General features: G+C 43.5%; 1 long non-coding RNA gene across 1 annotated transcript in view; it reads left to right on the top strand.

Moving 5' to 3' along the window:
• Positions 1 to 19030: 19030 nt before the first annotated feature.
• The window catches only part of LOC139836028 (uncharacterized), a 218210-nt gene continuing 211267 nt past the window's right edge, over positions 19031 to 25973 (top strand). The window contains exon 1 of the long non-coding RNA XR_011751778.1: positions 19031 to 19095. This is a non-coding gene — a long non-coding RNA (uncharacterized lncRNA). The remainder of the gene's footprint in view (positions 19096 to 25973) is intronic.

Consider the following 25973-nt stretch of genomic DNA (forward strand, 5'->3'; position numbering starts at 1 on the left):
AAGACATGGCTATGGGAGATTGGGGGTTTTTTGGGTGCCGATGGCCAGAACGGAGCAAGATGACGAAGTGGCAAACTGCTCAGAGCGGTTAAATAAAGGGGCTATAGTAAAAATTCAATGCCACAACAGTTTCCGAGGAGGTGGTGCCCAAAGACAACGGTCAAAACACGCGGAATAGTTGAGATGACAGGGCATCATGATGAAGAATGCTGCGACGGTTCTGCCCTGCCATGACATGACCCGACGAAGAAAAAACGGAGTGATTTTGGAATTGATAATTCCAAAACCAGGGGGGCATGTGTTATCACCAGAATTTGACCAAGTCAGAGGTGGGCCACGATCAAGATGGGTTTGAAGATTATATACGGAAGAAATACGTGGATCGGCCTTAGATGCAAAGTTGTGCTAGATTGCCCATATATCTGTAATATAGTAGATCGTATCTTAGATAGAGTTTTACCCGTGCACGGTTAGGTGCACGCCTAAGTTAGAAAGTCCCCTCGACTATAAATATGTATCTAGGGTTTATGGAATAAACAACAACCAACGTTCAACCAACCAAATCAATCTCGGCACATCGCCAACTCCTTCGTCTCGAGGGTTTCTACCGGTAAGCAACATGCTGCCTAGATCGCATCTTGCGATCTAGGCAGCACAAGCTTTATGTTGTTCATGCGTTGCTCGTACTGAAGCCTTTTTGATGGCGAGCAACGTAGTTATCTTAGATATGTTAGGATTAGCATTGTTCTTCGTTTTACATGCTATCGTAGTGCAACCCTTGCATATCTAGCCGCCCTTACACCTATCTTAGGTGTAGGGGCGGCACCCCGCTTGATCATTATTTAGTAGATCCGATCCGTTACGATTGCTCCTTGTTCATCAAGGATTAGTTTAATATCTGCAAGAGTTAGGCCTTACAAAGGGCGGGAGGATCCAGCGGCACGTAGGGTGTCGTTTGCTAGTCCTAGACAGGATGTTCCGGGGATCAACCTCGTGTTGGTTTTTAGGCCTTGTCTAGGATCGGCTTACGATCACCGTGCGTGGCCGCGAGGCCCAATCCTGAGTAGGATGATCCGATTATGCGGTGAAAACCCTAAATCGTCGTAGATCCCATTAGCTTTATCTTGATCAAGCAGGACCACCATATATTCGTGCACCTCGTACGAATCATGGGTGGATCGGCTCCTTGAGCCGATTCACAGGATAACCTGAGAGCCGATCGAGGCTCGTATTTAATGTTTACGTGTATGCCATGCAGGAAACTAAGCGAGGCATCTCCATCACCTTCCTGACCAGGTATAGGTCAGGTGGCACGCCCTTGCAATCAGCATCGGATGTGTGACCAGAAGGCTTTGCGGGCCGTCGCTCGGAGGGACCTCGGCCAGCCGCAGCCCTAGGTTGTTCCCGGCTCTACTGTGTTGCCCGTCGCTGCCCGCCGGTGGGTTTTGACAGCAACAGGTATTCTCCTGGGATATAAATTATTGAGGCAACCATAGACGTCTCATCCAAGAAAGTAAAATAGAAGTGATATACCTTAGTTCATCAAGACAATGCTTGATCATGGAAGTGGGAAACCTAATTCTTTAGAAATACTCTAGGAAGCCAAACCTTGATCATTATAAATTGAGTAATGATCATAAACCTTAGAATTTGAGGTAGAAGATATTAAGAACAAGTTGATCATGCCTAAACCATGAATATGCTCTTGAGGTATGTGAGGATAAGTTAAATCCTAATAGGATTTGTAGATGCTATTCACCACATGAAATTATAGGGAGGTAACTAGTAATCAACCATATGCTTATGTCCTAACCTTCACTTGTGAACCACTTGGTGATCACAAGTAGAATCATACCATATCTATATTCCATAGATTAAAAGACCTAAGAAAACCCTAGAATCAAACTCCATATTTAATATGGTGAGAAACAATTCAACCATATGACCAAAGTTAACTATAAAAATAACTATAACCAATGTAGTTACTTTAATGATAAATTAAGGATAATAATAGAAATCTATTGGTAGAAGATAAAACCAATTCTCAATATCTTAGTAACTAGAGGAGAACATAAACTGTTAAGTAAGTAACCATATTACCATGGTTAGGGGAGATTAAACCCTAGCCAATGCACTATGGTGTTATCTCAATTCTACAACCCAGAATTATATCTCAAACCAAGTTATGAACCACTTGGGTGATTACAATTATAAAACCAGATCCTAAGTGAGCTTCAAACCAATTGCCATTAGGTGAATATGATGAGAACCCTAGAATTGTTCACTAATTAAAGCTCATGATTCATTATGGAACTTAAGAATAACCTAGTGCCAAACCATTTGATTAGAACCATGGTGGTGATCAACCACTCATCATTATAACCAAGACCAAACCATGATGAGAGTAATATCTACTCTAGGTAATTCAAAGTGTTATTAAATATAATTCTAGAGCTAACCTTGAAATAAGGTTATAAGAAGATACACAAAACCTTAACAAGCAAGTGCTCACATAAAATTATGTACAAGTGACAACATTTCCAAATAAGAAGTCAAACCCTTAGACACATTTTAGTACATGAAATCATGCCATTAAATCCACCTTCTTATTTGCAATTCAGTAATAAATATTACCATGAAATTGTTTCTTGCAAAGTAATACCAAATAAAACCTACATATCACCAAGTGAGAAAAATATCATTGGAAAATAATTTGAATACTTTCAAGATGGTATTCAAATTCATGTCCATAGGAATATTCAAATAACCATAGTAATTAAGAAACCAATGTTTTAGTACATATTAAATTTGTTAATACACAACAATAATCAAATTAACAAAATATGGTTGAATTCAAAAAAATATTTAAATTAACAAAATGGAAAACAGAAAAAGGAAAAAAGAAATAAAAGAAGATGTAGAAATAGGCTTACCTGGCCGAGCAGCCCAGCAACAGCCTACAAAGCAGTCCAGCACCACAGCCCAAGCCGGAGCCCAAAACCAGCCCAACACCACGGCCCAGACCAGCCCACTTACCCCTTCGCCAAAAATATCAGAGGAGAGGGTCGTCCTCATCCTCTTCCTCCGCATGGTCGACAGCACGAAGTCGTGCTCGGCTTCGTCGCGTCGCTGGCAGTCTCTCATCGCCCGAATGCATGGTGAGGCGCATCACACCGCCGTATTTAAGCCCTACGATGAGCACTGACCTCGATTTCTTCTTCCTCGTCTCAATTTCTCCCATACCGAAACCCTAGCTGAGCCGGACTCCAACCATCACCGCCGGTAGGGACCTCCCCGAGCTTCGCCGTGGCCACCATCAGCATCGCCATCCTCGACTTGCTCTACCTGCAAAAGGAATCGAGATGGGGTGAGCCGTAGCCTCGCCGTCGACCCCATCTTCTCCGACGGCCGGAGCCATTAATTCCGGCGATTTTGACCTCCATCGACCTCGTCGTCGCGTCCATCGCAACCAGGGTGAGCCACTGATGCTCAAGCGCCTCCTAGCCCTCTCGATTACGCCCTTAATCGTGCCCGCGCCGGTAGCCTGCGAGCGCCGCCGCTCGGCCTCGCCGTCGAGCTTGCTCCGGCGACCAATTCGGGGCGGCGCTGGCACCCACATGTTCGCCTCGACGCGCGGAGTCTCTTAGTAAAGGTAGCTTGGCCGCGCAAGCGCTGTAACGCCGGCGATCACCGTCACTGGCCGCCGGTGACACATAGGGTGGCCACATCACCGCCACCGTGGCAGCCAGCATGGCTCTGACCCACCTGTCTGTGTCTGTGAGTAGCACAGGCACGGGTGTAGATAGTAAATTTCGTTTTATTTCAAATCCTATTTAATTCTGCAACTTCAAATGAATATAGAAAATTCAATTTAAGTCAGAAAAATGTAAATAAGATATTAAAATTGTTAGAAAAGAAAACTCTATCCAATAAAAATATAAAATGAAAATTTTATGTTTAACAAAAATTTAATTATTTAATACTTGTTATTTAAGCCTTTAATTTTAGTTCTAAATACAATTAAAATTCAGAAATTAAGAAAACATTGATAACATAAATAAAACCAGAAAGCAAATAAAGAAAACATGAAAACTCATTTTCTTTATTTGTTATCCTATTCAATTTCTATTAGTGGAAATTTAATCCCTAATTAATAATTACCCTAATTAGTAAATTATTTAAAAATAGTAAAAGCCAAATTGAATATTATCTTATTTTGAAGTTATTAATAACTTCAACTTTATTAATGAAGTTATTAACTTGTGAACTAAATAGTAATTATGCAACCCTAATTCCATATGGTAGAAAACTAGGAACTCATCATTTCATGTGTAATCCTAAAACCCTAATGCCATTTAGACCCTAGTTCCATTAGTACATGTGAACCCTAAATTGTCCTAAACCTAAAACCTTAGGTTAGAACATATGATCATGGTACCTTCTTCCAAATCATAGAACTATAGTAGCAACTAAATACTTGTCTTGGACACATAAAATGTAGAAGACCTATCACTAATATATGGGTATCCCATGTGTTCATCTTCATCAGACCTAAATAATCAAGTAGGGCCAACCAAGTGTAAACCCTAGATCCTATTACCAAAGCCATCATCCTTACTCATACCTATATAGCATCACACCATTGTGATGAATACTAATAGCAATCATACCTAATGTTTTGTATTACATACCATACTCCGCTAAACCATACTAGTGTGAGATACCGAGGAATCATCCTATTTAGGAACCAACTATTCTTTACTTAGTTAATTCAAAGGTAAACCCTAGGCAACCTCAACCTTAATTGTTATTCTTCTTATTATTTAAGAAGTATGTTCTTCAAAAGTTATTCTTTTGAAAAAAATAAAGAATCATCATCAACCCTGCTTATAAGGACCTATAAACCCTATCTAGCTATCACCGATAAGATGAACCAATCCTGATAGCAACCTTGTATGAATAATTGCTTAGAATTCCCAGGCTTAATTCAACCTTACAAGCCCTAGGTGTCGATGAATCCAACGTTGTTGTGATCTGTAACGACCCGGAAAAACCCCATATATTAGTTTTTCTTCGCCGCTCGTTTTTCCGTGTCGTTCCAAGTCATCATGGCATCATGCATATATTTTCAACCTCAAAAATATTTTATTAAACCCTATTTTATTGTATACAATATCATCTTTTTGTTTCAAATTATATCTCTCCTTTCTCTGTTTAATTCATTGCCAAAATCTATTTAGAAATGGGTTTAAAACTAACAACAAACTAATAACAGAAAACAATTTTTAAATAAAAAAAAGTGGAGGCAGCAAACAAACCGGCCAGGCCAAGTGGCCCAGCCAGGCAACCAAACCGCAGCCACCCTGACCCAGCTATAGCCCACCAGGGCAAACCCTAGCTATCCCACCGGCCACCCTGGCCATTTTGCAGAAACCCCCTCCCGCCGCCGGCAAGATTTGCCATCGGGTCCTCCCACCCTCTCTCTCTCTCGGCCCCGCAGGAGATCGACCTCATCACCTCGCTCGAACCGCTCGACCCCGCGGCGCCTCCTCTCTCCTCGCGCCCGAGCGCCGCTTGCCGCCCCGGCCGCCGGCCTCGCTCCTCTCCTCACCGCCGGCAGACGGCCTCACCGAGCCGCGCGCCTCCTCTCCTCGAGCCCCTGAGCCGTCGTCGCCCTCTTCTCGCGCGCCTTTCACCGTCTGCAACCACCGCATCCACGCCGCCCGGCTCACCCCAACCTCGCACGCTCGTCCACGAAGCTCCTGGCCGCCGCCAGCCTCGCCTAGCGCCTCCCTCCCCGCGGACGCCTGCACGTCGACCACCGGCCTCTGCCTCGCTCGCGCGTGTGCGTGCGCGTCCGTGCTGCCAAGCCGCGCGTCCTCGACGCCCCATTCGTCTGCTTGTGTCGTCAAGGGCGCTCTGGCCAAGTTCTGCTCGTCGCCAAGGTCGTCCTGGCGAGTTCCCCAAGGCCGGCCACCATGCGTTGCTGCACACACATAGATGTGCTATGTATCATGTTGTTCCTGGTTTCGTTGCTGGTGGTAGTCGCCCTGCCCGCACGGTGAATTGATGTTGCTGCTACAACTCCACTCTGGTTTGGTGCTGTGATGGCTGTGGTGATGTGTTACTCCGATGAGATGCAAAATAATCTCCAAGTTCTTCCCCGAGATGAAACCAAGTACGCCGGACGCTGACGCAACCAAGACCGGCATCAACGCCCGAAGACCATCGTTGTCTACTTCATGTTCGCCATCGACAATTGAAGCCGGAACCTCAAGTCCTTCTTCTCTGATTCGAGGGTGAAGTCCACTCCATCGAACCAAGTTCTCCTTCACGGATCCAAAGATGGAGACCCCGTCTTCCTCTTTTCCTCGTCGACCCGGCGACCCTTTTTGTTCCGATACCGTGAGACCCCGACCATAAACCCTATTTTCTAAAATGTGCATCTATATCTTGTTGCATTTATCATATCATTATGCATCGCATCGGATATCTTGTGGTGGTTTGGGGTTAATAGCGAATCACCTAATTAAATATGGAATTGTGCGGGATTAATATTTTGTCCCGGTTCCATTTAATTTTGTGTAGCGCACCTATGCCATGCTTATACCATGCTAACCAACATTTAATATGCTGGGTAGATAAACAACTTGAACCAAATAATTGTGTGTCGGGATTCCGATTCCGCTTAATTTGGATAAGTTGCATTGTACCATATTAGCCATGTCATGCATATCATCTTGATCATGCTGGATCTTCTTTATCCGTAGTAGTAAGTTTGCATCCGTTGTTTGTCCAGCATTTGCTTCTTTCGGAAAGGATCACGAAGTAGTGCGGTGAGATACGACAAGTCCTCCGGATGTCCCTCGGCAAGCTTTAACAGGCAAGCATTTCCCTTATACTCCTGCCCCTGCAGAAGTCGCTTACCTATTTTATTTTGCCTTCTCCCTCATGCTATCCTTAAGTTGCGTTCTTGTCATGTGTCCTATCCACTTGTTACCTCAAGCAGCCTATATTGCCTCCACCAACCACCTACAACTATTGTTTGGGTTCGGGTCTGCCTTGCGAGTCGTAGTGCATGCTAGTGCTGTTTATATCTCGTTTCCGTTACTGCTATCTTATCGGGTTATCTGTTGGGGAATCATGACACATGGTTTATGGTTATATCTATTGAGGATATCATGGTTACTTGTTAATAGTTGTTAGCGGAGGCATCGGTGGGTCAGCTGATCGTTTTGTGACGGCTCACTTGTGTTTCCATGAAACCTAGGACCCCGAGTTCTTGTTATCTGTTCCGAGACTGAGCGCTCTAACCACACGTGGGTATGCTTATGGGTCTCCCCTTGACCACTGCCAGAATCTACAGCTTTGTCCAGTGGCCACAACTAGTTTGCAATGTTTTACCATTTGTTGTTTGCGTGCATGCCAGCTTGTTACTTATTTATTTTGGGAAGCCCCTGGGTGCCTTGTATCCCTTGTTTCTGGTATGCACGTATAGGTCGCGGAGCCGCTGCGAAGTGGTTTATCGCCCCAGTGTGTGTTTAAACCACCTAGTACGCTGGCGCAACAGCTAGGTCCGCTTCGGAGATACGGCCGGACTTCGATACGGGTTCAACTTGGTTAGGTGGCTTCCTGGACATTGTTGTCGTGAAGGAGAGTGCGAGCCGTGATATCCACCTGTCGTAAGTGGATCGAGCGGTGCGTGTGGGTACATTTGGGCAACCCCTGCAGGGTGTACATCTTATCGATAAGCCGTGTCCGCGATTATGGACGACTTGGAGCTGTATGACTCGACCATAGACAACTTACACCTGTTGTTTCAATCATAATAACTTGTGTAGTAAGCTAGCACAACTCTAATAATAAATGGTTAAAACTTGACAACCGTGTGAGTGCCTTTGCAAGTACTTCTTGGCGAAGGGGGAACGTATCGGCCGTGTTATGTTTGCAGAGTATAGAACTGTTAGTTTATGCGCTTGATGGCGTGTAACTCACACGTTCGTTGGGAACCCCAAGAGGAAGGTATGATGCGCACAGCAGCAAGTTTTCCCTCAGAAAGAAACCAAGGTTTATCGAACCAGGAGGAGCCAAGAAGCACGTTGAAGGTTGATGGCGGCGGGATGTAGTGCGGCGCAACACCAGGGATTCCGGCGCCAACGTGGAACCTGCACAACACAACCAAAGTACTTTGCCCCAACGAAACAGTGAGGTTGTCAATCTCACCGGCTTGCTGTAACAAAGGATTAACCGTATTGTGTGGAAGATGATTGTTTGCAGAAAACAGTAGAACAAGTATTGCAGTAGATTGTATTTCAGTAAAGAGAATTGGACCGGGGTCCACAGTTCACTAGAGGTGTCTCTCCCATAAGATAAACAGCATGTTGGGTGAACAAATTACAGTTGGGCAATTGACAAATAAAGAGAGCATGACCATGCACATACATATCATGATGAGTATAGTGAGATTTAATTGGGCATTACGACAAAGTACATAGACCGCCATCCAACTGCATCTATGCCTAAAAAGTCCACCTTCAGGTTATCATCCGAACCCCCTCCAGTATTAAGTTGCAAAGCAACAGACAATTGCATTAAGTATGGTGCGTAATGTAATCAACAACTACATCCTTAGACATAGCATCAATGTTTTATCCCTAGTGGCAACAGCACAACACAACCTTAGAACTTTACATCCTTTGTCCCGGTGTCAATGCGGGCATGAACCCACTATCGAGCATAAGTACTCCCTCTTGGAGTTACAAGCATCTACTTGGCCAGAGCATCTACTAGTAACGGAAAGCATGCAAGATCATAAACAACACGTAGATATAACTTTGATAATCAACATAACAAGTATTCTCTATTCATCGGATCCCAACAAACGCAACATATAGAATTACAGATAGATGATCTTGATCATGTTAGGCAGCTCACAAGATCCGACAATGATAGCACAATGGGGAGAAGACAACCATCTAGCTACTGCTATGGACCCATAGTCCAGGGGTAGACTACTCACACATCACACCGGAGGCGACCATGACGGCGTAGAGTCCTCCGGGAGATGATTCCCCTCTCCGGCAGGGTGCCGGAGGCGATCTCCTGGATCCCCCGAGATGGGATCGGAGTTGGCGGCGTCTCTGGAAGGTTTTCCGTATCGTGGCTCTCGGTACTGGGGGTTTCGTCACGGAGGCTTTAAGTAGGCGGAAGGGTAGGTCAAGAGGCGGCGCGAGGGGCCCAGACCATAGGGCCGCGCGGCCAGGGCAGGGGCCGCGCCGCCCTATGCTCTGGCTGCCTCGTGGCCCCTCTTCGTCTTGTCTTCGGACTTCTAGAAGCTTCGTGGAAAAATAGGCCCCTGGGCTTTGATTTCGTCCAATTCCGAGAATATTTCCTTACTAGGATTTCTGAAACCAAAAACAACAGAAAACAGCAACTGGCACTTCGGCATCTTGTTAATAGGTTAGTTCCAGAAAATGCACGAATATGACATAAAGTGTGCATAAAACATGTAGATAACATCAATAATGTGGCATGGAACATAAGAAATTATCGATACGTCGGAGACGTATCAGCATCCCCAAGCTTAGTTCTGCTCGTCCCGAGCAGGTAAAACGATAACACAGATAATTTCTGGAGTGACATGCCATCATAATCTTGATCATACTATTTGTAAAGCATATGTAGTGAATGCAGCGATCAAAACAATGTATATGACATGAGTAAACAAGTGAATCATAAAGCAAAGACTTTTCATGAATAGCACTTCAAGACAAGCATCAATAAGTCTTGCATAAGAGTTAACTCATAAAGCAATAATTCAAAGTAAAGGCATTGAAGCAACACAAAGAAGATTAAGTTTCAGCGGTTGCTTTCAACTTGTAACATGTATATCTCATGGATATTGTCAACATAGAGTAATATAATAAGTGCAATAAGCAAGTATGTAGGAATCAATGCACAGTTCACACAAGTGTTTGCTTCTTGAGGTGGAGAGAAATAGGTGAACTGACTCAACATTGAAAGTAAAAGAATGGTCCTCCATAGAGGAAAAGCATCGATTGCTATATTTGTGCTAGAGCTTTGATTTTGAAAACATGAAACAATTTTGTCAACGGTAGTAATAAAGCATATGCATCATGTAAATTATATCTTATAAGTTGCAAGCCTCATGCATAGTGTACTAATAGTGCCCGCACCTTGTCCTAATTAGCTTGGACTACCTGGATTATCACCGCAATACATATGCTTTAACCAAGTATCACAAAGGGGTACCTCTATGCACTTTGTACAAAGGTCTAAGGAGAAAGCTCGCATTTGGATTTCTCGCTTTTGATTATTCTCAACTTAGACATCCATACCGGGACAACATAGACAACAGATAATGGACTCCTCTTTTAATGCTTTAAGCATTCAACAACAATTAATTCCTTTCTCATTAGAGATTTGAGGATGTTTGTCCAAAACTGAAACTTCCACCATGGATCATGGCTTTAGTTAGCGGCCCAATGTTCTTCTCTAACAATATGCATGCTCAAACCATTCAACTCAGTGTAGATCGCCCTTACTTAGGACAAGACGAACATGCATAGCAACTCACATGAAATTCAACAATGAAAAGTTGATGGCGTCCCCAGTAAACATGGTTATCGCACAACAAGCAATTTAATAAGAGATAAAGTGCATAATTACATATTCAATACCACAATAGTTTTTAAGCTATTTGTCCCATGAGCTATATATTGCAAAGGTGAATGATGCAATTTTAAAGGTAGCACTCAAGCAATTTACTTTGGAATGGCGGAAAATACCATGTAGTAGGTAGGTATGGTGGACACAAATGGCATAGTGGTTGGCTCAAGTATTTTGGATGCATGAGAAGTATTCCCTCTCGATACAAGGTTTAGGCTAGCAAGGCTTATTTGAAACAAACACAAGGATGAACCGGTGCAGCAAAACTCACATAAAAGACATATTGAAAACATTATAAGACTCTACACCGTCTTCCTTGTTGTTCAAACTCAATACTAGAAATTATCTAGACCTTAGAGAAACCAAATATGCAAACCAAATTTTAGCATGCTCTATGTATTTCTTCATTAATGGGTGCAAAGCATATGATGCAAGAGCTTAATCATGAGCACAACAATTGCCAAGTATCACATTACCCAAGACATTAATAGCAATTACTACATGTATCATTTTCCAATTCCAACCATATAACAATTTAACGAAGGAGAAACTTCGCCATGAATACTATGAGTAGAAACCAAGGACATACTTGTCCATATGCTACAGCGGAGCGTGTCTCTCTCCCATAAAGTGAATGCTAGGATCCATTTTATTCAAACAAAACAAAAAACAAAAACAAACCGACGCTCCAAGAAAAAGCACATAAGATGTGATGGAATAAAAATGTAGTTTCAGGGGAGGAACCTGATAATGTTGTCGATGAAGAAGGGGATGCCTTGGGCATCCCCAAGCTTAGACGCTTGAGTCTTCTTAATATATGCAGGGGTGAACCACCGGGGCATCCCCAAGCTTAGAGCTTTCACTCTCCTTGATCATGTTGCATCATACTCCTCTCTTGATCCTTGAAAACTTCCTCCACACCAAACTCGAAACAACTCATTAGAGGGTTAGTGCACAATATAAATTAACATATTCAGAGGTGACACAATCATTCTTAACACTTCTGGACATTGCATAATGCTACTGGACATTAGTGGATCAAAGAAATTCATCCAACATAGCAAAAGAGGCAATGCGAAATAAAAGGCAGAATCTGTCAAAACAGAACAGTTCGTATTGACGAATTTTAAAATGGCACCAGACTTGCTCAAATGAAAATGCTCAAATTGAATGAAAGTTGCGTACATATCTTAGGATCATGCACGTAAATTGGCTTAATTTTCTGAGCTACCTACAGGGAGGTGGACCCAGATTCATGACAGCAAAGAAATCTGGAACTGTGCAGTAATCCAAATCTAGTACTTACTTTTCTATCAACGGCTTAACTTGGCACAACAAAACACAAAACTAAGATAAGGAGAGGTTGCTACAGTAGTAAACAACTTCCAAGACACAAAATAAAAACAAAGTACTGTAGGTAAAAACATGGGTTGTCTCCCATAAGCGCTTTTCTTTAACGCCTTTCAGCTAGGCGCAGAAAGTGTGCATCAAGTATTATCAAGAGACGAAGTGTCAACATCATAATTTGTTCTCATAATAGAATCAAAAGGTAACTTCATTCTCTTTCTAGGGAAGTTTTCCATACCTTTCTTGAGAGGAAATTGATATTTTATATTACCTTCCTTCATATCAATAATAGCACCAACAGTTCGAAGAAAAGGTCTTCCCAATATAATGGGACAAGATGCATTGCATTCAATATCCAAGACAACAAAATCAACGGGGACAAGGTTATTGTTAACAGTAATGCGAACATTATCAACTTTCCCCAAAGGTTTCTTTGTAGAATGATCAGCAAGATTAACATCCAAATAGCAATTTTTCAGCGGTGGCAAGTCAAGCATATTATAAATTTTCTTAGGCATAACAGAAATACTTGCACCAAGATCACATAAAGCATTACAATCAAAATCTTTAACCTTCATCTTAATGATGGGCTCCCAACCATCCTCTAGCTTTTTAGGAATAGAGGCTTCGCGCTCTAGTTTCTCTTCTCTAGCTTTTATGAGAGCATTTGTAATATGTTGCGTGAAAGCCAAATTTATAGCACTAGCATTAGGACTTTTAGCAAGTTTTTGCAAGAACTTTATAACTTCAGAGATGTGGCAATCATCAAAATTCAAACCATTATAATCTAAAGCAATGGGATCATCATCCCCAATGTTGGAAAAAATTTCAGCAGCTTTATCACGAGCAGTTTCAGCTTTTAGCGGCTTGAGCTTTCTCGCGCTTTGCATTAGAAAGTGGAAACATTGCTAACACCAATTCTTTTATTATTATTAGTAGGAGGTGCAGCAACATGTGTAGCATTAGCATTACTAGTGGTGGTAATAGTCCAAACTTTAGCTACATTCTTCTCTTTAGCTAGTTTTTCATTTTCTTCTCTATCCCACCTAGCACGCAGTTCAGCCATTAATCTTATATTCTCATTAATTCTAACTTGAATGGCATTTGCTGTAGTAACAATTTTATTATGATGATTTTCATTAGGCAAAACTTTCGATTTCAAAAGATCAACATCAGCGGCAAGACTATCGACTTTAGAAGCAAGTATATCAATTTTCCCAAGCTTTTCTTCAACAGATTTGTTAAAAGCAGTTTGTGTACTAATAAATTCTTTAAGCATGGCTTCAAGTCCAGGGGTGAACTCCTATTATTGTTGTAAGAATTCCCATAAGAATTACCATAGCCGTTGCCATTATTATAAGGATATGGCCTATAGTTGTTACTAGAATTGTTCCGGTAAGCATTGTTGTTGAAATTATTATTTTTAATGAAGTTTACATCAACATGTTCTTCTTGTGCAACCAATGAAGCTAATGGAACATTATTAGGATCAATATTAGTCCTATCATTCACAAGCATAGACATAATAGCATCAATCTTATCACTCAAGGAAGAGGTTTCTTCGACAGAATTTACCTTCTTACCTTGTGGAGCTCTTTCCGTGTGCCATTCAGAGTAGTTGATCATCATATTATCAAGAAGCTTTGTTGCTTCACCAAGAGTGATGGACATAAAGGTACCTCCAGCAGCTGAATCCAATAAATTCCATGAAGAAAAATTTAGTCCTGCATAGAAGGTTTGGATGATCATCCAAGTAGTCAGTCCATGGGTTGGGCAATTTTTAACCAAAGATTTCATTCTTTCCCAAGCTTGAGCAACATGTTCAGTATCTAATTGTTTAAAATTCATTATGCTACTCCTCAAAGATATAATTTTAGCAGGGGGATAATATCTACCAATAAAAGCATCCTTGCATTTTGTCCATGAATCAATACTATTCTTAGGCAGAGATAGCAACCAATCTTTAGCTCTTCCTCTTAATGAGAAAGGGAACAATTTTAGTTTAATAATATCACCATATACATCTTTATATTTTTGCATTTCACATAGTTCAACAAAATTATTAAGATGGGCAGCAGCATCATCAGAACTAACACCAGAAAATTGCTCTCGCATAACAAGATTCAGTAAAGCAGGTTTAATTTCAAAGAATTCTGCTGTAGTATCAGGTGGAGCAATAGGTGTGCATAAGAAATCATTATTATTTGTGGTTGTGAAGTCACACAACTTAGTATTTTCAGGGTTGGCCATTTTAGCAACAGTAAATAAAACAAACTAGATAAAGTAAATGCAAGTAAACTAATTTTTTTGTGTTTTTGATATAGCAAACAAGATAGCAAATAAAATAAAACTAGCAACTAATTTTTTTGTATTTTGATTTAGTCCAGCAAACAAAGTAGTAAATAAAACTAAGCAAGACAAAAACAAAGTAAAGAGATTGAGAAGTGGAGACTCCCCTTGCAGGGTGTCTTGATCTCCCCGGCAACGGCGCCAGAAAAAGACCTTGATGGCGTGTAACTCACACGTTCGTTGGGAACCCCAAGAGGAAGGTATGATGCGCACAGCAGCAAGTTTTCCCTCAGAAAGAAACCAAGGTTTATCGAACCAGGAGGAGCCAAGAAGCACGTTGAAGGTTGATGGCGGTGGGATGTAGTGCGGCGCAACACCAGGGATTCCGGCGCCAACGTGGAACCTGCACAACACAACCAAAGTACTTTGCCCCAACGAAACAGTGAGGTTGTCAATCTCACCGGCTTGCTGTAACAAAGGATTAACCGTATTGTGTGGAAGATGATTGTTTGCAAAAAACAGTAGAACAAGTATTGCAGTAGATTGTATTTCAGTAAAGAGAATTGGACCGGGGTCCACAGTTCACTAGAGGTGTCTCTCCCATAAGATAAACAGCATGTTGGGTGAACAAATTACAGTTGGGCAATTGACAAATAAAGAGAGCATGACCATGCACATACATATCATGATGAGTATAGTGAGATTTAATTGGGCATTACGACAAAGTACATAGACCGCCATCCAACTGCATCTATGCCTAAAAAGTCTACCTTCAGGTTATCATCCGAACCCCCTCCAGTATTAAGTTGCAAAGCAACAGACAATTGCATTAAGTATGGTGCGTAATGTAATCAACAACTACATCCTTAGACATAGCATCAATGTTTTATCCCTAGTGGCAACAGCACAACACAACCTTAGAACTTTCACATCCTGTCCCGGTGTCAATGCAGGCATGAACCCACTATCGAGCATAAGTACTCCCTCTTGGAGTTACAAGCATCTACTTGGCCAGAGCATCTACTAGTAACGGAAAGCATGCAAGATCATAAACAACACGTAGATATAACTTTGATAATCAACATAACAAGTATTCTCTATTCATCGGATCCCAACAAACGCAACATATAGAATTACAGATAGATGATCTTGATCATGTTAGGCAGCTCACAAGATCCGACAATGATAGCACAATGGGGAGAAGACAACCATCTAGCTACTGCTATGGACCCATAGTCCAGGGGTAGACTACTCACACATCACACCGGAGGCGACCATGGCGGCGTAGAGTCCTCCGGGAGATGATTCCCCTCTCCGGCAGGGTGCCGGAGGCGATCTCCTGGATCCCCCGAGATGGGATCGGAGTTGGCGGCGTCTCTGGAAGGTTTTCCGTATCGTGGCTCTCGGTACTGGGGGTTTCGTCACGGAGGCTTTAAGTAGGCGGAAGGGTAGGTCAAGAGGCGGCGCGAGGGGCCCAGACCATAGGGCCGCGCGGCCAGGGCAGGGGCCGCGCCGGCTTATGCTCTGGCTGCCTCGTGGCCCCTCTTCGTCTTGTCTTCGGACTTCTGGAAGCTTCGTGGAAAAATAGGCCCCTGGGCTTTGATTTCGTCCAATTCCGAGAATATTTCCTTACTAGGATTTCTGAAACCAAAAACAGCAGAAAACAGCAACTGGCACTTCGGCATCTTGTTAATAGGTTAGTTCCAGAAAATGCACGAATATGACATAAAGTGTGCATAAAACATGTAGATAACATCAATAATGTGGCATGGAACATAAGAAATTATCGATATGTCGGAGACGTATCATCGCTCTCTCATCTTCTCTGATTAGACGACTGTTGTATAGTGTCTCTATAGGTTTTTAGTGCTTGCGCGCTGCCGCTTAACCCCACCATATTGCCTATGACGTTCCTTTTGCGTCCTCTAAGTCCCCTGTGTGCCTCAAGTACAAAGGACGACTGTTGACGATTGCTTATACGTCTTGAAGTCTTGTTAAGTACGAACCCGTACTTATTGCTGCTTCTACGGGATATAACCGGGCAGGTATGAAGATATGTTCGATGAAGACGACATTAGCAAGGTTACCCTTCCGGCTTGGCCTGGGCAGGGTTATGGACGCCATCGTTTATCTTCAGGACTCTTAGTCCAAATTTGTATCTTGTCCGTACTCGGACGTATTTGACCTTCTGTATGATTTGGATCTTTGTATGTATCTATTTGTATCTTGACTCGATGGAGTCGTTGTTGTAATATATCTATTTCTTGTGGGCTCATTGTAATCTTGTTGTAATGTTACCGCTCGTGATTGATTCCACCCGCATCGCGTGCATGCTTCGGTGTGTACGAGGCGCTTGGTGGTGCGTCTCCTAAAATCGATATCGTGCGTATTTCGGCGGATTCGCTGAGATCCTCATGGTACCGGTTTTGGGGCGTCACAAGTTGGTATCAGAGCATCAGGTTGACGGTACCCCACTAGTCCAGCCTTTAGGATAACCTTGCCAACGGTCGTTGAGTTTAGAGAGTCTAAACTATTTTCTAAAATTCGTTGGATAGTTCTGATTAGCTCTGATTTTCTCCTTACCTATATTCTTTCTACTCTTACCTTTGCGAGTTTTGAGTCTTCTCTCTTATCTGTGTTTCTGAGTCATATGATTCTACGCGGGTTGGATGATCTTGTCTTTATCCTATTAGGTCCGATCTTCAGAGGATCCCGATCGAAGCGCATCCTCAACAGCTGAACAACGATTTCTTGTTAGTGGTGTCGAGAAGATCAACACTTCGCCACAAGAAGGTTTCACCTCGAGGTCGGGTGATTATCAACATGGTACAAGAAGACTCGATAGTTTAACCAACTCCCCTTGGCTCGACGTGGAATCTCGGGGCGAGATTCCTTGTTAGTGGTGTCGTTTGTAACGACCCGGAAAAACCCCATATATTAGTTTTTCTTCGCCGCTCGTTTTTCCGTGTCGTTCCAAGTCATCATGGCATCATGCATATATTTTCAACCTCAAAAATATTTTATTAAACCCTATTTTATTGTATACAATATCATCTTTTTGTTTCAAATTATATCTCTCCTTTCTCTGTTTAATTCATTGCCAAAATCTATTTAGAAATGGGTTTAAAACTAACAACAAACTAATAACAGAAAACAATTTTTAAATAAAAAAAAGTGGAGGCAGCAAACAAACCGGCCAGGCCAAGTGGCCCAGCCAGCGGCCCAGCCAGGCAACCAAACCGCAGCCACCCCGACCCAGCTATAGCCCACCAGGGCAAACCCTAGCTATCCCACCGGCCACCCTGGCCATTTTGCAGAAACCCCCTCCCGCCGCCGGCAAGATTTGCCATCGGGTCCTCCCACCCTCTCTCTCTCTCGGCCCCGCAGGAGATCGACCTCGTCGCCTCGCTCGAACCGCTCGACCCCGCGGCGCCTCCTCTCTCCTCGCGCCCGAGCGCCGCTTGCCGCCCCGGCCGCCGGCCTCGCTCCTCTCCTCACCGCCGGCAGACGGCCTCACCGAGCCGCGCGCCTCCTCTCCTCGAGCCCCTGAGCCGTCGTCGCCCTCTTCTCGCGCGCCTTTCACCATCTGCAACCACCGCATCCACGCCGCCCGGCTCACCCCAACCTCGCACGCTCGTCCACGAAGCTCCTGGCCGCCGCCAGCCTCGCCTAGCGCCTCCCTTCCCGCGGACGCCTGCACGTCGACCACCGGCCTCTGCCTCGACCGCGCGTGTGCGTGCGCGTCCGTGCTGCCAAGCCGCGCGTCCTCGACGCCCCGTTCGTCTGCTTGTGTCGTCAAGGGCGCTCTGGCCAAGTTCTGCTCGTCGCCAAGGTCGTCCTGGCGAGTTCCCCAAGGCCAGCCACCATGCGTTGCTGCACACACATAGATGTGCTATGTATCATGTTGTTCTTGGTTTCGTTGCTGGTGGTAGTCGCCCTGCCCGCGCGGTGAATTGATGTTGCTGCTACAACTCCACTCTGGTTTGGTGCTGTGATGGCTGTGGTGATGTGTTACTCCGACGAGACGCAAAATAATCTCCAAGTTCTTCCCCGAGATGAAACCAAGTACGCCGGACGCTGACGCAACCAAGACCGGCATCAACGCCCGAAGACCATCGTTGTCTACTTCATGTTCGCCATCGACAATTGAAGCCGGAATCTCAAGTCCTTCTTCCCTGATTCGAGGGTGAAGTCCACTCCATCGAACCAAGTTCTCCTTCACGGATCCAAAGATGGAGACCCCGTCTTCCTCTTTTCCTCGTCGACCCGGCGACCCTTTTTGTTACGATACCGTGAGACCCCGACCATAAACCCTATTTTCTAAAATGTGCATCTATATCTTGTTGCATTTATCATATCATTATGCATCGCATCGGATATCTTGTGGTGGTTTGGGGTTAATAGCGAATCACCTAATTAAATATGGAATTGTGCGGGATTAATATTTTGTCCCGGTTCCATTTAATTTTGTGTAGCGCACCTATGCCATGCTTATACCACGCTAACCAACATTTAATATGCGGGGTAGATAAACAACTTGAACCTAATAATTGTGTGTCGGGATTCCGATTCCGCTTAATTTGGATAAGTTGCATTGTACCATATTAGCCATGTCATGCATATCATCTTGATCATGCTGGATCTTCTTTATCCATAGTAGTAAGTTTGCATCCGTTGTTTGTCCAGCATTTGCTTCTTTCGGAAAGGATCACGAAGTGGTGCGGTGAGATACGACAAGTCCTCCGGATGTCCCTCGGCAAGCTTTAACAGGCAAGCATTTCCCTTATACTCCTGCCCCTGCAGAAGTCGCTTACCTATTTTATTTTGCCTTCTCCCTCATGCTATCCTTAAGTTGCGTTCTTGTCATGTGTCCTATCCACTTGTTACCTCAAGCAGCCTATATTGCCTCCACCAACCACCTACAGCTATTGTTTGGGTTCGGGTCTGCCTTGCGAGTCGTAGTGCATGCTAGTGCTGTTTATATCTCGTTTCCGTTACTGCTATCTTATCGGGTTATCTGTTGGGGAATCATGACACATGGTTTATGGTTATATCTATTGAGGATATCATGGTTACTTGTTAATAGTTGTTAGCGGAGGCATCGGTGGGTCAGCTGATCGTTTTGTGACGGCTCACTTGTGTTTCCATGAAACCTAGGACCCCGAGTTCTTGTTATCTGTTCCGAGACTGAGCGCTCTAACCACACGTGGGTATGCTTATGGGTCTCCCCTTGACCACTGCCGGAATCTACAGCTTTGTCTAGTGGCCACAACTAGTTTGCAATGTTTTACCATTTGTTGTTTGCGTGCATGCCAGCTTGTTACTTATTTATTTTGGGAAGCCCCTGGGTGCCTTGTATCCCTTGTTTCTGGTATGCACGTATAGGTCGCGGAGCCGCTGCGAAGTGGTTTATCGCCCCAGTGTGTGTTTAAACCACCTAGTACGCTGGTGCAACAGCTAGGTCCGCTTCGGAGATACGGCCGGACTTCGATACGGGTTCAACTTGGTTAGGTGGCTTCCTGGACATTGTTGTCGTGAAGGAGAGTGCGAGCCATGATATCCACCTGTCGTAAGTGGATCGAGCGGTGCGTGTGGGTACATTTGGGCAACCCCTGCAGGGTGTACATCTTATCGATAAGCCATGTCCGTGGTTATGGATGACTTGGAGCTGTATGACTCGACCATAGACAACTTACACCTGTTGTTTCAATCATAATAACTTGTGTAGTAAGCTAGCACAACTCTAATAATAAATGGTTAAAACTTGACAACCGTGTGAGTGCCTTTGCAAGTACTTCTTGGCGAAGGGGGAACGTATCGGCCGTGTTATGTTTGCAGAGTATAGAACTGTTAGTTTATGCGCTCTCTCATCTTCTCTGATTAGACGACTGTTGTATAGTGTCTCTATAGGTTTTTAGTGCTTGCGCGCTGCCGCTTAACCCCACCATATTGCCTATGACGTTCCTTTTGCGTCCTCTAAGTCCCCTGCGTGCCTCAAGTACAAAGGACGACTGGTTGACGATTGCTTATACGTCTTGAAGTCTTGTTAAGTACGAACCCGTACTTATTGCTGCTTCTACGGGATATAACCGGGCAGGTATGAAGATATGTTCGATGAAGACGACGTTAGCAAGGTTACCCTTCCGGCTTGGCCTGGGCAGGGTTATGGACGCCATCGTTTATCTTCAGGACTCTTAGTCCAAATTTGTATCTTGTCCGTACTCGGACGTATTTGACCTTCTGTATGATTTGGATCTTTGTATGTATCTATTTGTATCTTGACTCGATGGAGTCGTTGTTGTAATATATCTATTTCTTGTGGGCTCATTGTAATCCTGTTGTAATGTTACCGCTCGTGATTGATTCCACCCGCATCGCGTGCATGCTTCGGTGTGTACGAGGCGCTTGGTGGTGCGTCTCCTAAAATCGATATCGTGTGGATTTTGGCGGATTCGCTGAGATCCTCATGGTACCGGTTTTGGGGCGTCACATGATCCATCTACTACTTACTCCAGAAACCAATTAGAACCATAGAAAACCATAGAACCCCACAAACCTAATTATCATACTTGTTCAGTATTAAATAACATGTTCTTCAAAAGTTATCCTTTTGAATTATATAATAAGCAATCATCAACCATGCACTATAGGACTTAAAATTGACAACTGCTCTTTACTTATAATACAACTACTATTCCTTGATATGTATGATTGTTACTATGCATGTTACCACTTGCTTATGGTTCTAAAACAACACAACCCTGAATAAGAACCCTGTTTGTGAATCACTCTAAAAGTGCAACACACCCTAAACCAATCATTACAACTCACTGATCCTAAAGCATCGGGGTTAGATCACGCTTAGAGCGATTGCATCTCATACTTATGCATTATTGCATCCTTGCTAATCTTTTAAACATCGTCCTTACCGGATGATGATGCTATTTCAGAATTTGGAGTTATTGCGTATCGAAGACCTTGCCTGCATAATCTTGCAGTCAAGAAAGGCAAGTTCATCACTTGCTCATGTCATTTGAGTATTTTTACCAAATTACTTGCAAAGTACTATGTTTATCACTATTGCATAAAAACCAAAACCACTATTTTCATAACTATGAATATGACTATGTGGTGGGCAATGGAACCATGGATTGTGTTGATATGGTGGAGGTTCCATTGCAAGGGTTATATCCATCTAGGATTAAACAACAAATGTCGTCCAGTGATTCTTGTGCTGTAATACCCGTGTTAACCATAAGATCTGGAGTGGGACGGAATAGTCAATCGTATTTCCACCTCTTGTGCATCAACGGACGCGCTTTACCGTAGACACTTGTCATCTGTCGGGGCAAGCGGTAGGCTGGGGAAGCCAAAATTTCCCCACGGCTTTGTCCGTAGTACACTTGTCGCCGAAGTGCAAGCTGTAGGCTGGGGAAGCCAAAAGTTCCCCACGGTATTGCGGTCTATGAGGGGTTGCAGCTGCCGGCGAAGGAGTTTATGGTATGAGCCCAGAACTGTTGTCGTGCTCGGGGTCCACCCTAACACTACTAGGAAAAGGCCTATAGGTGGAGGCAAGTGGTGCCGGCGCACCACCTTGGACGTGCGCCGGTGGAACATGTTGCCGGCGCACCAAATAAGCGCCGCGCCGGTGATGGAGGCTTACTGCCGGCGCACAAGCAAAAAAGATGCGCCGGCGATAAATTTCAAAGAGGACCAGACCAGGCCGGAAAAATCGAGCCCCTTACTGCCGGCGCACCACCATGTTGTTGCGCCGGTGGTAAGTTTCTTATTGCCGGCGCTGGAGCATAATGGTGCGCCGGCGGTAAGGGCAGCCATAATTTTCCCTCTACCCCCCCCCCCCGTGGACCGCCTTTTCAGTTTTGAAAAAAATAAAAGAAAATGATAAAAAATTCAAAAAATAAAATCCTTTGAACTGCCCATGTATTATGTAATCTAGCTTTCATCAAAATTGGAAAAAATGAATTTCGATATATTATGCAAAATGGCGTCATCTTTCGGTAAAACGGGATTTCTGGTTGCATACGACCTCCGATGAAAAACTTTTTTATATCAAAATCGATCTACTCGAAATTTCCTATTCGAATTCAACGGCCTATGGCCGTTTGGAGAAAAAATGGATTCGTCAAATTCAAAACAGAAACAGGACTTTTTTCAGATTTAAGATTTGGGAGAAAAAAAGAAAAAAAATACCCCCGGCGCACCACCCTACTTGGTGCGCCGGCAGTAACCCACACTATATAGTCAAGCCGGCCCTCATCCCTCTTCTCCTTCCCCACTTCTTCCCCTTCTTCTCTTTCCCTCCTACTCTTCTCCTTGCAATACTCACGCCGACGGCCTCCGAAGACGACTACTACTCCGGTGACCTCCTCCTACTCCGGTGACCTCCACCTACTCCGGTGAACTCCTCCTCCTCCGGTAACCTCCTCCACCTCGGGACTCTACCTCCATCTCCGTCTTCTCCTTCTCCTCTTCCACCACCTTCACCTCCGGCCATCTTCTCCTCCTCCTCCTCCTCCTCTTCCTAAACCACCACCACCTCCGGCCTCCTCCTCCTCCTCCTCCTCCTAAACTACCACCTCCGGCCTCATTCTCTTCCTCCTACACCGGTGCGCCAACGACGACACGGCAACGCACGGCCACTGTTTTTAAGGTCCCGAGCTAGATGAACCCGAGCTAGATGGATCCAGATCTAGATCTAGATCTAGATCTGGCTTTTTTTTTGAATTTCGAAAAAACATACCGCCGGCGCACCAGGCCTGGTTCGCCGGGGATAATTCATCTTACTGCTGGCGCACCTGCTGGTGCGCCGGCGGTAACTCATTGCCACTGGCGCGTTCCCACCGGCGGGCTCGTGGTGCGCCGGCAATAGCCGTTTTTGGTGCGCCGGCAATAAGGCTTTTCCTAGTAGTGTAATGTGGGAATAATGGGACCGGCGAGGACCCAGGGTCGGGGATGCAACAAAGGGTGGGTGCATGAGGTAGCGGAGGAATATGATTGGCTATGACCTTATACCGGGCCTCACACCAAAGGAAGTGTGGACGAGCCCGCGGCTCGGTTGGCACAAGGTTAAGCTCTCTTATGGGTAAAGCAACACACCTCTGCAGAGTGTAAAGAACCGTGACCTATCACTCCCTGTTCCGGGATATGGAACTGCGAACGCTGCCGGAAAGGAGCTCCATGAAGTTCTAGTAAACCGGTGAAGGCTGACGGACATAGTTCTTCTGAATAAAAGCAACCTTTTGAAGAAATGGTTATGAAAACTTGCATTGGTATTAGACTTTCTGGTCTAATGCCGTAGCTAGTGCATTAAACACCTCTTTCCTATAATGAACTTGTTGAGTACGCTCGTACTCATCCCACTCTTAAATCCCCTGCTTAGATATGGAGGCCACAATGGAGGATCTACAGTGCAACTCGAAGGCCGAGGAGTCAACTACTACTTCAAGAGACAGGACCCTGTCAGAGGAGTCAGATACCACATCCAACAAAGAGAACACCTAGATTAGCAATAGAAAGGAACTAGCTTCCTAAACCTAGCTCCTATTTAGCTAGAATCTATTCATAGCCCTATGGCTAGTCAAATACTCTACAAATAGAGTTTGTGATAGGATTAGACTACGAGTCGTTCTTCTGGAGTTTATTTGCAGATTTACCTCATTGTAAAGTAGGAGGATATGATGATCTTATGTAACAGAGTCAATGTTGTAATTCTATAGACATGCCTTGGACCCGCATATGTTTCTGTTGTACCACTCTGAGCGATATAATACTAGTGGAACGGTGTTTCATTGGTGTTATATCAGACTTGCATACTACATCATGCAGTGGTATGCCGGGTCACCACAGTTGGTATCAGAGCAAATGCTTTGACCCTAGGATTAAAACCCTTTAAAGGAGACCTATAGGATTGGTAGTGTCTATAGGAAGTTGTCCTAGGTAAACCAAATACTTCTTATGACTTGAGATGGATATTCACTTGAGAATAATCCTGACACACTTGAGTCAACATTTCCTACCTATCCTTCCTAAGTGAAGTTAGTTAGCTAATCCAAAACATGTAGCACATCAATAAGTCTTTCAAGCCATAGAGGAGTAGATCACAGTTGGTATACAATACATGGTAGTCCAAAGAGAGGATACAACCATAAGGAAGATATCCTATTGGAAGATGTGTACCAACACATGTAATGGTTAAGTAAGAATTGTTTAGATGTGTAATAAGAGTAATACTAAATAATGAAGATAGGTGTATAAGAAAAATATCCTATTAGAAGGTGTAAACCAATACAAGTAATGGGTAAGTAAATTATCCAAACTTGTAAAACAACTGATAGTAAGGGATGAATATAAGTTATACGAGGTAGTATAAACCATGATGAGTCAATCATGGGAAGTAAGGAAGAGTGATAGGAATAAAACTTGTCTACTTACATGGTAGAGTTGTTAATCATATATGATTCACTTGAGAGTCATTATGTGATGGACTAAAACATCATAAATAATTAAGATGAGTACGATACGAAGACAGGTGTTCAACAATAGTGCAAGAATTATGTTCCAAAACCATGGGAAGTGTGCCAAGCGCATCATGACCATAGTCTTAGGATAGAAACACTTGGAAGTATAGGAACTATGCTCTAATAGTTAGGAGTAATTTAGAGTAGCTATATTAGAATCTAGAGATAGCATGTAAAGTAGTCCTCAACAAAATGGAAGTTAAGTTAGTACTTCCAAAGAAAATTAGGTTAATCTTAACTATCCTAGACCACTTTGTTTCAAGTTTATCTCATTGCAATTGTGCAATTCAGGTAAATGTCAAGACAAATAGTAGAATGCCAACTATATGTGCTAAGTATCACGATATAAACCTATCTTATGTGGTGTTATATACTACACATCAGAGCCTGATGTTTAGAGATGTCTTACTCAACTATTTTATTCAGGCTTATGATGGTGTGTACTATAAACACAAAGCTGAATCTTCTTGGATTTTGATGGATTTTCATTGTTTGACTAGATCCATACATGAAGTTTGACTTTGATATGCAAATGCATGTTGCAATATCAAGTTATTACTTGGTGCTATAGATATAGAGGGTAATGGTATTCGTGTGAGGAAGTGATGAATTCGGAAGATTTTGAAGACACGAAGAAGTTGCATCAGAAAAAGGAAGTAAAGTTGTGGGAAGCAACCACAATCTTTGGAAGGAAGTACTAATCAAAACTTATGCTTAGCCTCAACAGAGGATTATTTTAGTACATAAGAAGCATGAAGGTGAGAAATATGATGACTATGGAGTAGTAGAAGTAGAACCATAATCAATATAGAAGAGGGAATGCATGGGAAGTCACTTAGGATACTATATTCATAGTGTCAGCTAGTGGTTCTTCTGCAAAAGAAACCCTGAATGAAGGAAGATGATATATGAAATCATAGCAGATATAAGAAGACCACAATTGGTATCAGAAGACCACAGTTGGTATAGAATCAATAAGGAGGGGTAAAGTAGAAGATGTCTCGTCCAGTTGATCAAAATCTATAACAGAATCCATTTTTAGATAACAAATAGTCATAATTGGTATCAAGTAGTCCATCATTGGATTAGTTGTACCAAAAAGTTGTAAAC

This window comes from Lolium perenne, chromosome 1 (assembly GCF_019359855.2).
Source record: "Lolium perenne isolate Kyuss_39 chromosome 1, Kyuss_2.0, whole genome shotgun sequence".
Classification (NCBI taxonomy): Eukaryota; Viridiplantae; Streptophyta; class Magnoliopsida; order Poales; family Poaceae; genus Lolium; species Lolium perenne.